Below are 13,089 nucleotides of genomic sequence, written 5' to 3' on the forward strand. Positions count from 1 at the left end.
GAAAACTATAAAACACAGATGAAAGAAATTGAAGAGGACACAAAGAAATGGAAAAACATGCCATGCTCATGGACTGGAAGAACAAACAGTGTTAAAATGTCTATTCTACATGAAGCAATGTACACATTTAATGTAATCCCTATCAAAATACCACATTTTTCACAGAGCTAGAACTATCTTAAAATTTTCATGGAACCCCAATAGACCCCGAAAAGCCAAAGCAATCTTGAAAAAGAAAAGCAAAGCTGGAGGCAGCATGATTCCAGACTTCAAGCTCCATCCCAAAGCTATAGCCAGAAAGACAGCATAGTACTGGCACAAAAACAGATACATAGGTCAATGGAACAGAATAGAAAACCCAGGACCCACAACTAATCTTTGACAAAGCAGGAAAGAATATCCAATGGAAAAAACGAGAGTCTCTTCAACAAATGGTGTTGGGAAATCTGGACAGCTACATGCAGAAAAATGAAACTGGATCACTTTCTTACACCACACAAAAATAAATTCAAAATGAAGGAAAGAGCTCTATGTGGGACAGGAAACCATCAAAATCCAAGAGGAGAATGCAGGCAGAAACCTTTTTGAATTATCCAGAGCAACTTCTCATTAGACATGTACACAGAGGCAAGGGAAACAAAAGCAAACGTCAACGATTGGAACTTCATCAAAATAAAAACCTTCTGCAAATCAAAGTAAGCAATGAACAAAACTAAAAGGCAGCCTATGGAATAGGAGAAGATATTTCCAAATTACTTATATGATAAAGGATTAGCATCCAAAATCTATAAAGAACTTATCAAACTCAATACCGAATAAATAATCCAGTTAAAAAATGGGCAGTGATATGAATAGACATTTTTCCAAAGAAGCTATCCAGACAGGTAACAGACACCTGGATGAGGAGAAAGAATAACCCTCTTGCACTGTTAGTGGGAAGGCAAACTGGTGCAGCCGCTGTGGAGAACAATATAGAGGTTCTTCAAAAATTTTAAATAGAAATATCCTATGATCCAGCAATTTCACTTCTAGGTATTTAGCCAAAGCATACGAAAACACATATCCCGAAGGGGTAAATGCACCCCAATGTTTACAGCAGCATTATCAATAATAGCCAAACTAGCGAAAGGGTCCAAACGTCAATTAGCTGATGTTGGATAAAGAAGATATGCTATGTGTGTGTACACACATACACACATACACACAGTGGAATATTCTTGAGCCATCAAAAAAAAAATGAAATCTTTCCATTTGCAATTATGGTGGATGGAGCTAGTGTATTATGCTAAGTAAAGTAAGTCAGTCAGAGAAAGAAAAATATATGATTTCACACATATGTGGTATTTAAGAAACAAAACAGATGAACATACAGGAGGAAGGAAAAAAGAAAAGAGAAGGAGAAACAAAATCATAAGAGATTCTTAATGATAGAGAACAGAGAGTTGATGGAGGGAGGTGGTTGGAGGATGAGCTAGATGAGTGATGGGTAATAAGGAGGGCACATGGGGCGCCTGGGTGGCGCAGTCGGTTAAGCGTCCGACTTCAGCCAGGTCACGATCTCGCGATCCGTGAGTTCGAGCCCCGCGTCAGGCTCTGGGCTGATGGCTCGGAGCCTGGAGCCTGTTTCCGATTCTGTGTCTCCCTCTCTCTCTGCCCCTCCCCCGTTCATGCTCTGTCTCTCTCTGTCCCAAAAATAAATAAACGTTGAAAAAAAAATTAAAAAAAAAAATAAGGAGGGCACATGTTATGGTGAGCACTGGGTATTGTACAGAAATGATGAGTCGCTGAATTGTTCTCCTGAAACCAATACTACACTATATGTTAACTAACTTGAATTTAAATAAAATTCTGAAAAGAAAAAATATATATAAACTACAGGTGTGTGAGGGATTCCAGAGTTGGAAACAAAAACAATCAAGAGAAAGTAAAATGAGTCATTTTGCAAGAAGACAAATAATACTGTATCTTTTGAGGCCATAAAAAAAAAAAGATGTGGAATGCTATGGATACAAGAACTATAATTTTTTTCCATAAAATGCTAATATATTTTAGCTCAATTTGTAAAATCTCAACTGGAAAAATGTATCTGTAGAGTAATTTGGAAAAAAAGGAATATATGATTTGAACATTAACACAACATCTGTAGTCCTTCTTCTTTCTATGGAAAAATAATTGTTTTCTATCATATTAGCCTTTCATCAATAAGTATTTCATCTATAGACAATTCAGAAATTGTTTCCACTGTAAGTTCCCCAAATGAGATTCATCCCAATATCCCTAAGTGTAGCCTGTTGATATGTTAGAGATACAAAATGCAAGATGTATTTTTTAATGTTTATTTTTGACAGCAAGAGAGAAACAGAGAGAGAGGCACAAAGAGAGGGGCACAGGGGATCTGAAGAGGGCTCTGTGCTGCCAGGAGAGAGATATGGGGCTCAAATCCATGAACCATGAGATCGTGACCTGAGCCTGGATGCTTAACCTATTAAGCCACCGAGGCACGCTGTAAGATCTATTTTTTAAAAACAAATAATGACGGTTTTCTAAGTAGTAAATTCTGAGAAAATTTCTAACACAAAACATTTATAAAAAACACTTAATATAAAAATCTTGGAAACAGAAATATCCTGTACAATTATTTGCAATTGTCTGTTCAATTTTATTTTCTTGAATTTCTAATTTTTTGAAAAGTATTTTACCTTTATTACAATTAGAGATTAATTAAAAAATGAAGAATTGGTTTAAAATTTTAAATTGCAGTTTACTTATTTAGTTTTATCTACTTAATAAAACATAAATAAAATTCTGATTTGGGACAAACAGCTACTGTTGAATAAACTGCTATATATTCACAATAGGACAAAAGGAAATCCAAGATCAAAGTCTAATATAAATCGCTAAGTAAAACTGTAATAATAGCTATACTTTAGCTATTCTAGAAATCATGGCTACTGTATATGTACAGACTTTAATTCTTTTAAGGGACAAACAAAAATCTGTTTTCTTTTACTCTGACAACAGAGAAAGTTGTTAAATTATATATGAAACTGTTCCTTCTCATTTTCTATATACTTTTATCACAGTAGAAACATTTTGATTCATCATTCTCCATACTGCTTTCAAAGCAATAGTATGATTTGGTAATCCTCCTCACTAGAGATTGCTTTGTGTTTTGAAGAAACACCCTCTAAGATTCCACTCACAGAATTAAAAGGGATGGGAAATATCCCATCTAAATGAAGAGTTCAAAACAATGCCCCTGTATAGCACTTGCAGAACCCATTACCACTTCCCAAGATGACAGGGTATTTTTGCAGGTACAGTAGGGAAGGACAAGTCCTGGCTGTCCTGCCTGTTGACAGAGGAAATAAATCACCCTACACACTGGAGGATACCTTTCCAGACTGCACGCTGGGAACTTCATTACACAAGCTGTGCCACATATTACTATGCATATTGCTGCTGATTGGACATAGACGCATATCCACAGCCTATTTCTGTCATTGTCTTATGGGGGAGATATCCATTTTCCTCCACAGACACAAACAGGCTTGAACAGGACATGAAGAAAATGATAGTATGTGCCCCAAAGATCTCAGTCTTTAGCAAAATATGTTCTTGACTAATGATTTGTCTAACTTGCCCTAAGCTTATCTCTCGGTGCATAAAATGTGGTATTTATGGTTTCATATTCACACAATCTCATTTGATCCGAATGTGATTCTTATAAACATAAGTCTTGTTGCCCCTGGTCTCAGCCTCATTAAGAAGAGGGCAAAGTATTTTCCCACAGAGGAGTTATTAGTGCCTAGCTTTTTGTTTTTAAATTGGTAATATTTTCCATTCATTCATAAAAGACAAACTTTATTTGCTCAAGTTTGTTCATATGCCATGAATATAGTTTAACCTGATTTGTATGAGTGTGATAATGAAAAAAATTGCCAAGGAAGACTTATCATCTTCAGGCTGGAAACAGTACCGTTTTTGCAGTCAACAACATAAAATTAATGAAGCAAAGAAGATAAAATTAATGAACATAACTATTAGCAAGTTTCCTATAGTTTGAGACAACTAATGCAATTTTAACTGTAGATTCCTCATAATTTAGCCTTTTCTTGAGGAATTTTCTGTGATAAAATGCTTTGGCCACTTCTGCCTTAGTTGACAGTATGGTCCACCAAAAATACATGCAACATTACTGGTGCTATGCGTGACACCTTAAGCATTGTTAAAAGTATAAAGAAACAGATATTTGCTTCAAACTTAAGCCAAATCAGTTTCGTGAGTGAAATAAAACTATAGTTTCAGTGCTCAAAATCCACTAATACATAAAAGAAAAAACAAGGGCTCAACATCAATTGTCAGTTCTTAAATATTGCTTGTGGGCAAAGAGGTAAATAATTTAGATTCTACATTCCTTTGATACTGGATTGGCCTAATATGCCATTTTGGGTTTTAAGGTATTAAGAGAGGTGGTTGTCTTTAAACTGTTTCCACTCTGATTGACATCAATACATCACTCATCAAAGAAATGCTTCCAAAAGTCTGTGAGACTGCAAAGATTAGCTTCTGAGTGGCAGCTGTCATGGAACTTTTACCAGTCTTAATTTTTAGAGTTACAAATGTATTTGTGGGGCAGGCACCTGGGTGGCTCAGTTGGTTATGTGTCCAACTTCGTCTCAGGTCATGATCTTGCAGTTTGTGAGCTCAAGCCCCATGTCAGGCTCTGTGCTGGCTGCTTACTCAGAGCCTGGAGGCTGTTCTGGATTCTGTCTCCCTTTCTCTCTGCCCCTCCCCTGCTCACACTCTGTCTCTCTCTCTCTCAAAAATAAATAAACATTAAAAAAAATTAAAAATATATATATATTTGTAATTTTTTCAATATCAACATCATTTTCTGCTGATCGATATTTGATTTGGAGTCTGAGTTTAGTAGTTTAGGTCTGCTTTTTGTATGTATCAATTTGCCTTAATCCCCATAAATAAGAAAAAAATAAACAGAATTCAATATGCACATATTTTACCACCAGTGTGAGTACCAAAATAAGGTTAGTTAATACATTTATCACCTCACATGAATACAATTTACTTCTGTGGTGTGAACTTTTAAGATCTACTCTCTTAGCAACTTTCAAGAATATAACACAATACTGTTAACTAAAGTCACCATGCTGAATATTAAATCCCCAGCACTTATTCATCTTACAACTGGAAGTCTGAACTCTTGGGCTGTTGCATCTATAGATGCCTTTGGGTATTATGGACTTTTTAACAACACTAATTCTCCCAATCCATGAATATGGGATATCTTTCCATTTATTTGTGTCTTCTTCCATGTTTTTCATAAATATCTTATAGTTTTCAGTGTACAGATCTTTCACTAGCTTGGATAAATTTATTCCCAAGAATTTTATTGTTTTTATGCTATTGTAAATGGGATTGTTTCCTTTCTCTTTTAGATGTTTTGTTAGTGTACAGAAATATAACTGATTTTCATATGTTGATTTTGTATCCTGTAACTTTCCTGAAATCATTTATTAGTTCTAACAGCTCCTTTGGGGGGAGGTGAAATCTTTATGATTTTCTATATATGGTATCATGTCACAATATCCTACCCAGATCCCAAAGCTCCATGAAGGCACTTTTATTTACAGAATGATGCCAAATTATTGCTGTTGAGGGGGGTTATATGCAAGGGATGTCTTTTTCAGCCTTTTACTGATGTCATTCTTTCTTCCCCTGTCTTTGTTATTTTTGTTTGGGAATGTAAATGAGTGTTCTTAATCACAATTATCATCAACTCAATACATATAACACATAAATAATGTTATGATGTCTGTCTAGAACACATGAATTTGAACTCACTTTGTATTTCCCAAATACATTACTATCTAAAATTAAATTCTAGGGGCTCCTGGATGGCTCAGTCAGTTAAGCGTCTGACTTTGACTCAGGTCATGATCTCATGGTTCATGAGTTTGAGCCCTGCATCAGCCTCTGTGCCAACAGCTCAGAGCCTGGAGCCTGCTTGGATTCTGTGTCTCCCTCTCTCTCTGCACTGTGCACCCCACCCTCCAAACTTGCACTCTCTCTCTCAAAAATAAGTAAACATTTAAAAACAAATAAACAAAATTATATTCTAGCTGAAGATGATTTTTTCAGAGGTAAGTGTACAGGAACAGAGTAAGAGCAGGCTAGAGAGGGTAAGGCAGAATGGAAGGGATATATTGCACTACAACAAATAATTTGACCTTCTTGGGACAAAGAATGATATGGTAAGCAGCATGGACTGAGAAAGTTAATCTGACAATATATTGTAAAGGATAAGTGGTGATGAGAGAGACTAAAGGTGAGAAGACTATTGCTGTGATCCAGAAAAGAAGTATTAGAGACCTGAATAGAGTGGCGCCAAGGCAAACAACAACAGTAACAACAGGAATAATAATAGCAATTATGTATTGGGGCCTTCCTAGCAGAGCACTGTGTGAAGCCCATATGTGTACTATAACACTAATATTTTGTTTTTTTATTTTTAAAGAGAGACAGAGAGAGCAATTGGGGGAAGGGCAGAAGGAGAGAGGCTGTCAAGCAGGCTCAATGCTCAGCATGGAGCCTGAGGTGGGGTTCAATCCCATAACCCTGAGATCATGAGCTGAACTGAAATCAAGAGTTGGATGCTTGAGGGATCCACCTAGGCATCCCTATAATACTAGGATTTATAACTACTTATTGAAACCTGAAATATTTTCATCCTCATTTTGCAAATGAGGAAGGGGCCTAATATCACATAGCAGAAGTGGGGTTTATACACAGATAATTTATAATACTGCAATATGCAGGAATGTACGGAAATATCTCATTTTTAGTTATTATGGTGTCAAAGTCATATGAATAGTGACTTTCTGGATGTGATGATTAAGGAAGAAATCCAGAATATCACTCAAAATTTGAGCATAGGCCAACAAACTAACATTGAAAAAATATGAAAATTAAGAAAATGGCAGTATTAATGGGACATCCCACCCAGGATGTGACATAAAAAAATACAGTGGGAAATGCAATACAATTTGGAGAGACATCAAGGTATCAGCTTCAGTGAAAATGACTGGCTCCCTAGCTTCTGAGACTATGACCAAAAGTTGCCCTAAAGTTTTCTCTATTCTATACATTAAATAGCTGGAAAGGGTGAAGAGAATTTCATTAACTTTTTTCAACTACAACTTTAGGTACCTATCTTCAAAAAGAGATGCTCTTATATTTTATCTTTTAGGAAGAAGAATTGTATTTTTTTATCAGTAAGCTCACTGCTTTTGTAATATTCTTTATACGTTACAATAGCGATTATACATTCTAGTTCCCCGCTTACTCTAATTAATGTCTAGTTTTTAAAGAAAGAGGTGCCTTCAGCTTTACTCTAGTAAGGAACAAACTAGCTACAAACTAGTGATGATGGATCAGCCTAGGGACTAATCATTAGGTGTATCTCAGCAGTATGTAATATTAATTTGCCTTACATTTAAATGAAAAGCATGTTTGTTCCTCTCTCTTTTAAGTTCTAAATTTCCCTCATATGCAGTCAAAAAATCATCTAGTTGAGAGTAAAGATGATAATTACAGATAGAGGAAGAGAGTTCAGCTTCAGGCTACTGCAGTGCTAATAAGAGTGTACTTGGTGCCAGCCCAGTACTTTGTATTAAGTACTTTGTATACTTAATGCTTCTAATACTTCCCTATTTTTGAAGCAAATACTATTTTTTGTATTATATCCCTATGTAAAATCTGATTATTTTGCAGATTACTGTCCAACCAGGGAGTGCTAAAGTTTCAAATCAACATTTTAATTGCAAACTCAAGGCTCTTCTATTGTTTCTTATATTCAATTCCTATTCAATGAGTAAGAAACTGCTGAAGGTACAGTATTATGAAACACTATATGCCAACAAATTGGACAACCTGGAAGAAATGGACAAATTTCTAGACCCATATAAACTACCCAAAATGAAACAAGAAGAAACAGATAACTTGAATAGACCAAACACCAGCAAATAAATTGTTCAATAAAAAACAAAAACAAAAACAAAAAAACCTCCCAAAAAAGCACAAGTCCAGAGCCAGATGGCCTCATAGGCAAATTTAAAGAAGAGTTAATAATTATACCTCTCAAACTATTTCAAAAAATAAAAAGGGAAAACTTCCAAACTCATTCCATAAGGCCAGAATTACCCTGATACCAAAACCAGATCAAGATTCCATTAAAAAAGAGAACTATAGGCCAATATCCCTGATGAACATGAATGCAAAAATTCTCAATAAAATACTAGCAAACCGAATCCAACAATGCATTAAAAAAATTATTCACATGATCAAGTGGGATTTATTCCTAGGTTGCAAAGGTGGTTCAGTACTCGCAAATCTATCAACATGATACACCACATTGATAAAAGAAAGGATAAGAACCATCATTTCAACAGATGCAGAAAAAAAGTATAGATGATAAAGTGTAACATCCATTCGTGCTAAAAATCCTCAACATAGGAGGTTGGGAGGGAGCATATCTCAACATAATAAAGGTCATACATGAAACACCCACAGCTAATGTCATCCTCAATGGGGAAAAACGGAGAGCTTTTCCTCTACAGTCAGGAACAAGACAGGGATGTCCACCCTCAACACTGTTATTTAACATTGTACTGGAAGTCATAGCCACAGCAATCAGACAACAAAGAGAAAGAAAAGGCATCCAAATTCACAAGGAAGAATCAAAATTTTCGCTATTTGCACATGACACGATACTCTATATTGAAAATGCAAAAGACTCCACCAACAACTGCTAGAACTGATAAATGAATTCAGTAAAGTCACAGGATACAAAATCAACAGAAATCTGTTGCATTTCTATACACCAAATATGAAGCAGCAGAAAGAGAAATAAAGGAATCAATCTCATTTACAATTACACCAAAGCAGTAAGATACCTAGGAATAAACCCAGTCAAAGAGGTGAGAGACCTGTACCCTGAAAACTATAAAACACAGATGAAAGAAATTGAAGAGGACACAAAGAAATGGAAAAACATGCCATGCTCATGGACTGGAAGAACAAACAGTGTTAAAATGTCTATTCTACATGAAGCAATGTACACATTTAATGTAATCCCTATCAAAATACCACATTTTTCACAGAGCTAGAACTATCTTAAAATTTTCATGGAACCCCAATAGACCCCGAAAAGCCAAAGCAATCTTGAAAAAGAAAAGCAAAGCTGGAGGCAGCATGATTCCAGACTTCAAGCTCCATCCCAAAGCTATAGCCAGAAAGACAGCATAGTACTGGCACAAAAACAGATACATAGGTCAATGGAACAGAATAGAAAACCCAGGAATGGACCCACAACTAATCTTTGACAAAGCAGGAAAGAATATCCAATGGAAAAACGAGAGTCTCTTCAACAAATGGTGTTGGGAAATCTGGACAGCTACATGCAGAAAAATGAAACTGGATCACTTTCTTACACCACACAAAAATAAATTCAAAATGAAGGAAAGACCTAAAAATTAGACAGGCAACATTCAAAATCCTACAGAAAAACATAGGCAGTAACCTCTTGATATCAGCCATAGCAACTTTTTCCTAGATATGTCTCCTGAGGCAAGGGAAACAAAAGCAAAAATACAACTGGGACTTCATCAAAATAAAAGCTTCTGCACATCAAAGGAAACAATCAACAAAACTAAAAGGCAGCCTATGGAATGGGAAAAATATTTCCCAATGACATATCTGATAAAGGGTTAGTATCCAAAATTATCAAGAACTTATCAAACCCAACACCCAAAAAATGAACAATCCGATTAGAAACTGGGAAGACATGAACAGACATTTTTCCAAAGAAGACCTACAGATGGCCAAGAGACACATGAAAATATGTTCAACATCACACATCATCAGAGAAATACAAATAAAAAATACAATGAGATATCACCTCATACCTGTCAGAATAGCAAAAATCAAGAATACAAGAAATGACAGGTGCTGGTGAATATGTGGATAAAGGGAATATGTGCAATGTGAATACATGCAAGAGGCTGCACTGTTGTTGGAAAGCAAACTGGTTTAGCCACTCTGGAAAATAGTATAGATATTCCTCAAAAATTTAAAAATAGAACTACCTTATAATCCAGCAGGTGCATTACTAGGTATTTATTCAAAGAATACAAAATACTAACACAAAGGGATATATGTACCTCAATGTTTAGAGTAGCATTACTTACAATAGCCAAATTATGAAAAGAGTCCAAGCATCCATCAACTGATGAATGGATAAAGAAGATGTAAAATTATTTATTTATTATTTATTTATTTATTTATTCATCTCACACACACACACACACACACACACACACACACACAGGAACATTCCTCAGCCATAATAAAAAGAATGAAATTTGTCATTTGCAACATCATGGATGAAGCTAGAGAATATAATGCTAGGTGAAATAAGTCAGTCAGGGAAAGATAAATACCATATGATTTCATTCATATGTGGAATTTAAGAAACAAACAAACAAATGGAAAAAAAATAGAGAGGGAGGCAAACAGAATCTTAACTATAGAGAACTGATGGTTACCAGAGGGGAGATGGTTGGAGGGATGGATGAAATAGGTGATGGGATTAAGAAGTGCACTTGTCATGATGAATACTGGGTGGTTAAAATTACTTATGTGTAATAAGTAAAATTACTTATGTGTAAAATTACTTATGTGTAATTTATGTGTATATATACATACACACACACGCACACACGTGCGTGTGTGTGCGTGTGTGTGTGTAATTTGTTCTCATTGTTGTGATGTGGATAGTTCAGGTAGGAATTAAAATAAATCACTAAATCACTAATTTTCATGGAATTCCCAATATATAACCTTGATATACAGCTTTGACAAATGACTTTTGATAATCCAAGTGTTTTCCTCCTACACTTTTATGCTCTGTGTAGAGCTTGTCCAAAAGGGAAATGCAGGAGGGATGACACATCAGGAGTCATTCAACATCTCTAGAAATCCCCCATATTTATTTTTTTATTTGAGAGAGAGAGAGACAGAGAGAGAGAGAGAGAGACAGAGAGAGAGAGAAAGAAGCATGTAAGCAGGGGAGGGGCAGAGAGAGGGAGAGAGAATCCCAAGCAGGCTCTACTCAGTGTGGAGTCCAACTAGAGGCTTGATTTCATGACTGTGAGATGATGACCTGAGCCAAAATCAACAGTCAGAGGCTTAACTGAGGCTTAACTAACTGAGCCACCCAGGCACCCCTAAAAATCCAGTATATATTCAAGTGTTCCTGTCTCCTGAAAAATGTTCTGCCTATTGAAACCCTAAGATGGTCCCTTCCACCAACAGAAGCACGTAGAAGAGCAGTTGGAAGAAAAAAGAAAAAAAAGATGCGCTCCTTACCTCTCTCATCCTTCACGAAGTGTGCTCTATGTATATTTGGTTCCAGGGAGCTGTATTTCTTCTTTCTCTTATGATCTTCTCAGACTTTTATCTGTCTTCTATCATCTTAACTTTGAATATCTAAACATCAAAGAATTTGTCCTGAGGCAAAAAGAAAACAAAGTTGATGCCAACAAATACACATTTTCAATGAGTCTCGAAGAATTCTATCCTTCTTTTTTTTTAATGTTTATTTATTTCTGAGACAGAGAGAGACAAAGCACGAGTGGGGGGGGGCAGAGAGAGAGGGAGACACAGAATCTGAAGCAGGCTCCAGATTCCAAACTGTCAGCACAGAGCCCGACACGGGGTTTGAACTCACAAACCATGAGATCATGAACTGAGCTCAAGTCTGTTGCTCAACCGACTGAGCCACCCGGATGCCCCAAGAGTTCTATCCTTCTTAAAGCTAGACTGTGACCCCAAAGCTACAGCCCTTACCCCAACACCTACCTTCAACATAATAACAATGCCAAAAATGTGTTTTGGTGAATTGAAAAATGGACAACTCCAAAAAAGAGCTATTAAAGACTATTTAACTTATGAATGGCATTTTGGCCTCTTAGGTAGGAGGACAAAATGTCACTTTGTATGGATTGACAGCTATTGAGATAAGGTTCTGCGTCACCTAAAACATAAAAAAATCAGAAGTCTTCTTCAAAAGTTATAAAATAATTCTTGCAGTGTTCAGTTTCTAGAATTTTGACTCATTACCTTAATCTATAGCTTGTTCTCTGTTTTAATAGTATGCAGTCTGCACTGAACATTATTTTAGTTTCATCTATGAACTACTCTTTGGACTAGATGAAATTTCACATGGCATAATGTATATGTTTGCATTTTATCGCTTTTAGTTCCTAACTGGGACAGGCATACTAAACTGCCTAGTATTATTAAGTAAACACCAGAATTTATCCTTGATTTCCTATTTTTCAGTAATGGATGAAACTTGGGAAGTTGGAGAAGGCTTTGATGATTGTTAATTCGACAGTAAGAATTGTATTAGCAAGCAAATTACAGTTTCACAATGACAGTCACTGGTTTCTTTTTAGAAGTTTCACAAATAGCATGGATCGATATATGTGTGCGCTGAAATTTTCCAGATGTACCATTATACTAATGATACTTTCAGTGTATTTTTTGTTTTCAAAAAGAAAATGTTCAATATCAAACTGTAATTGAATATATCAAATAGTCATTTCCAATCATTTTTAAAGATCTTCTAGGGTCCCTTTAAACACCTTAAGTACTCTTATGAAATGCAGAATACCAAAAGAAAATAAACTCAGTTTAACTCAACCTAATTTTACAATAAATATTTGTACAAAGAGTTAAGCAATAAAACAGTTGACAATGGAAATTCCAAGAGATTGAGTAAATTTTTCAGTCTAATTTACCCAGGGACGCCTGGGTGGTTCAGTTGGTTGAGCTTCTGACTTTGCCTTAGGTCATGATCTTATGATACAAGGGTTCAAGCGTCGCATGGGGCTCTGTGCTGACAGCTCAGAGCCTGGAGTCTGCTTTGGATTCTGTGTCTCCCTCTCTCTCTGCCTCTCCCCTGCTCAAGCTGTCCCTCTATGTCACTCTCTCTCTCAAAAATAA

This window comes from Lynx rufus, unplaced genomic scaffold (genome assembly GCF_022079265.1).
Source record: "Lynx rufus isolate CCGP_SWC_20201006 ecotype Redwood Valley unplaced genomic scaffold, mLynRuf1.p SCAF_1, whole genome shotgun sequence".
Taxonomy (NCBI): domain Eukaryota; kingdom Metazoa; phylum Chordata; class Mammalia; order Carnivora; family Felidae; genus Lynx; species Lynx rufus.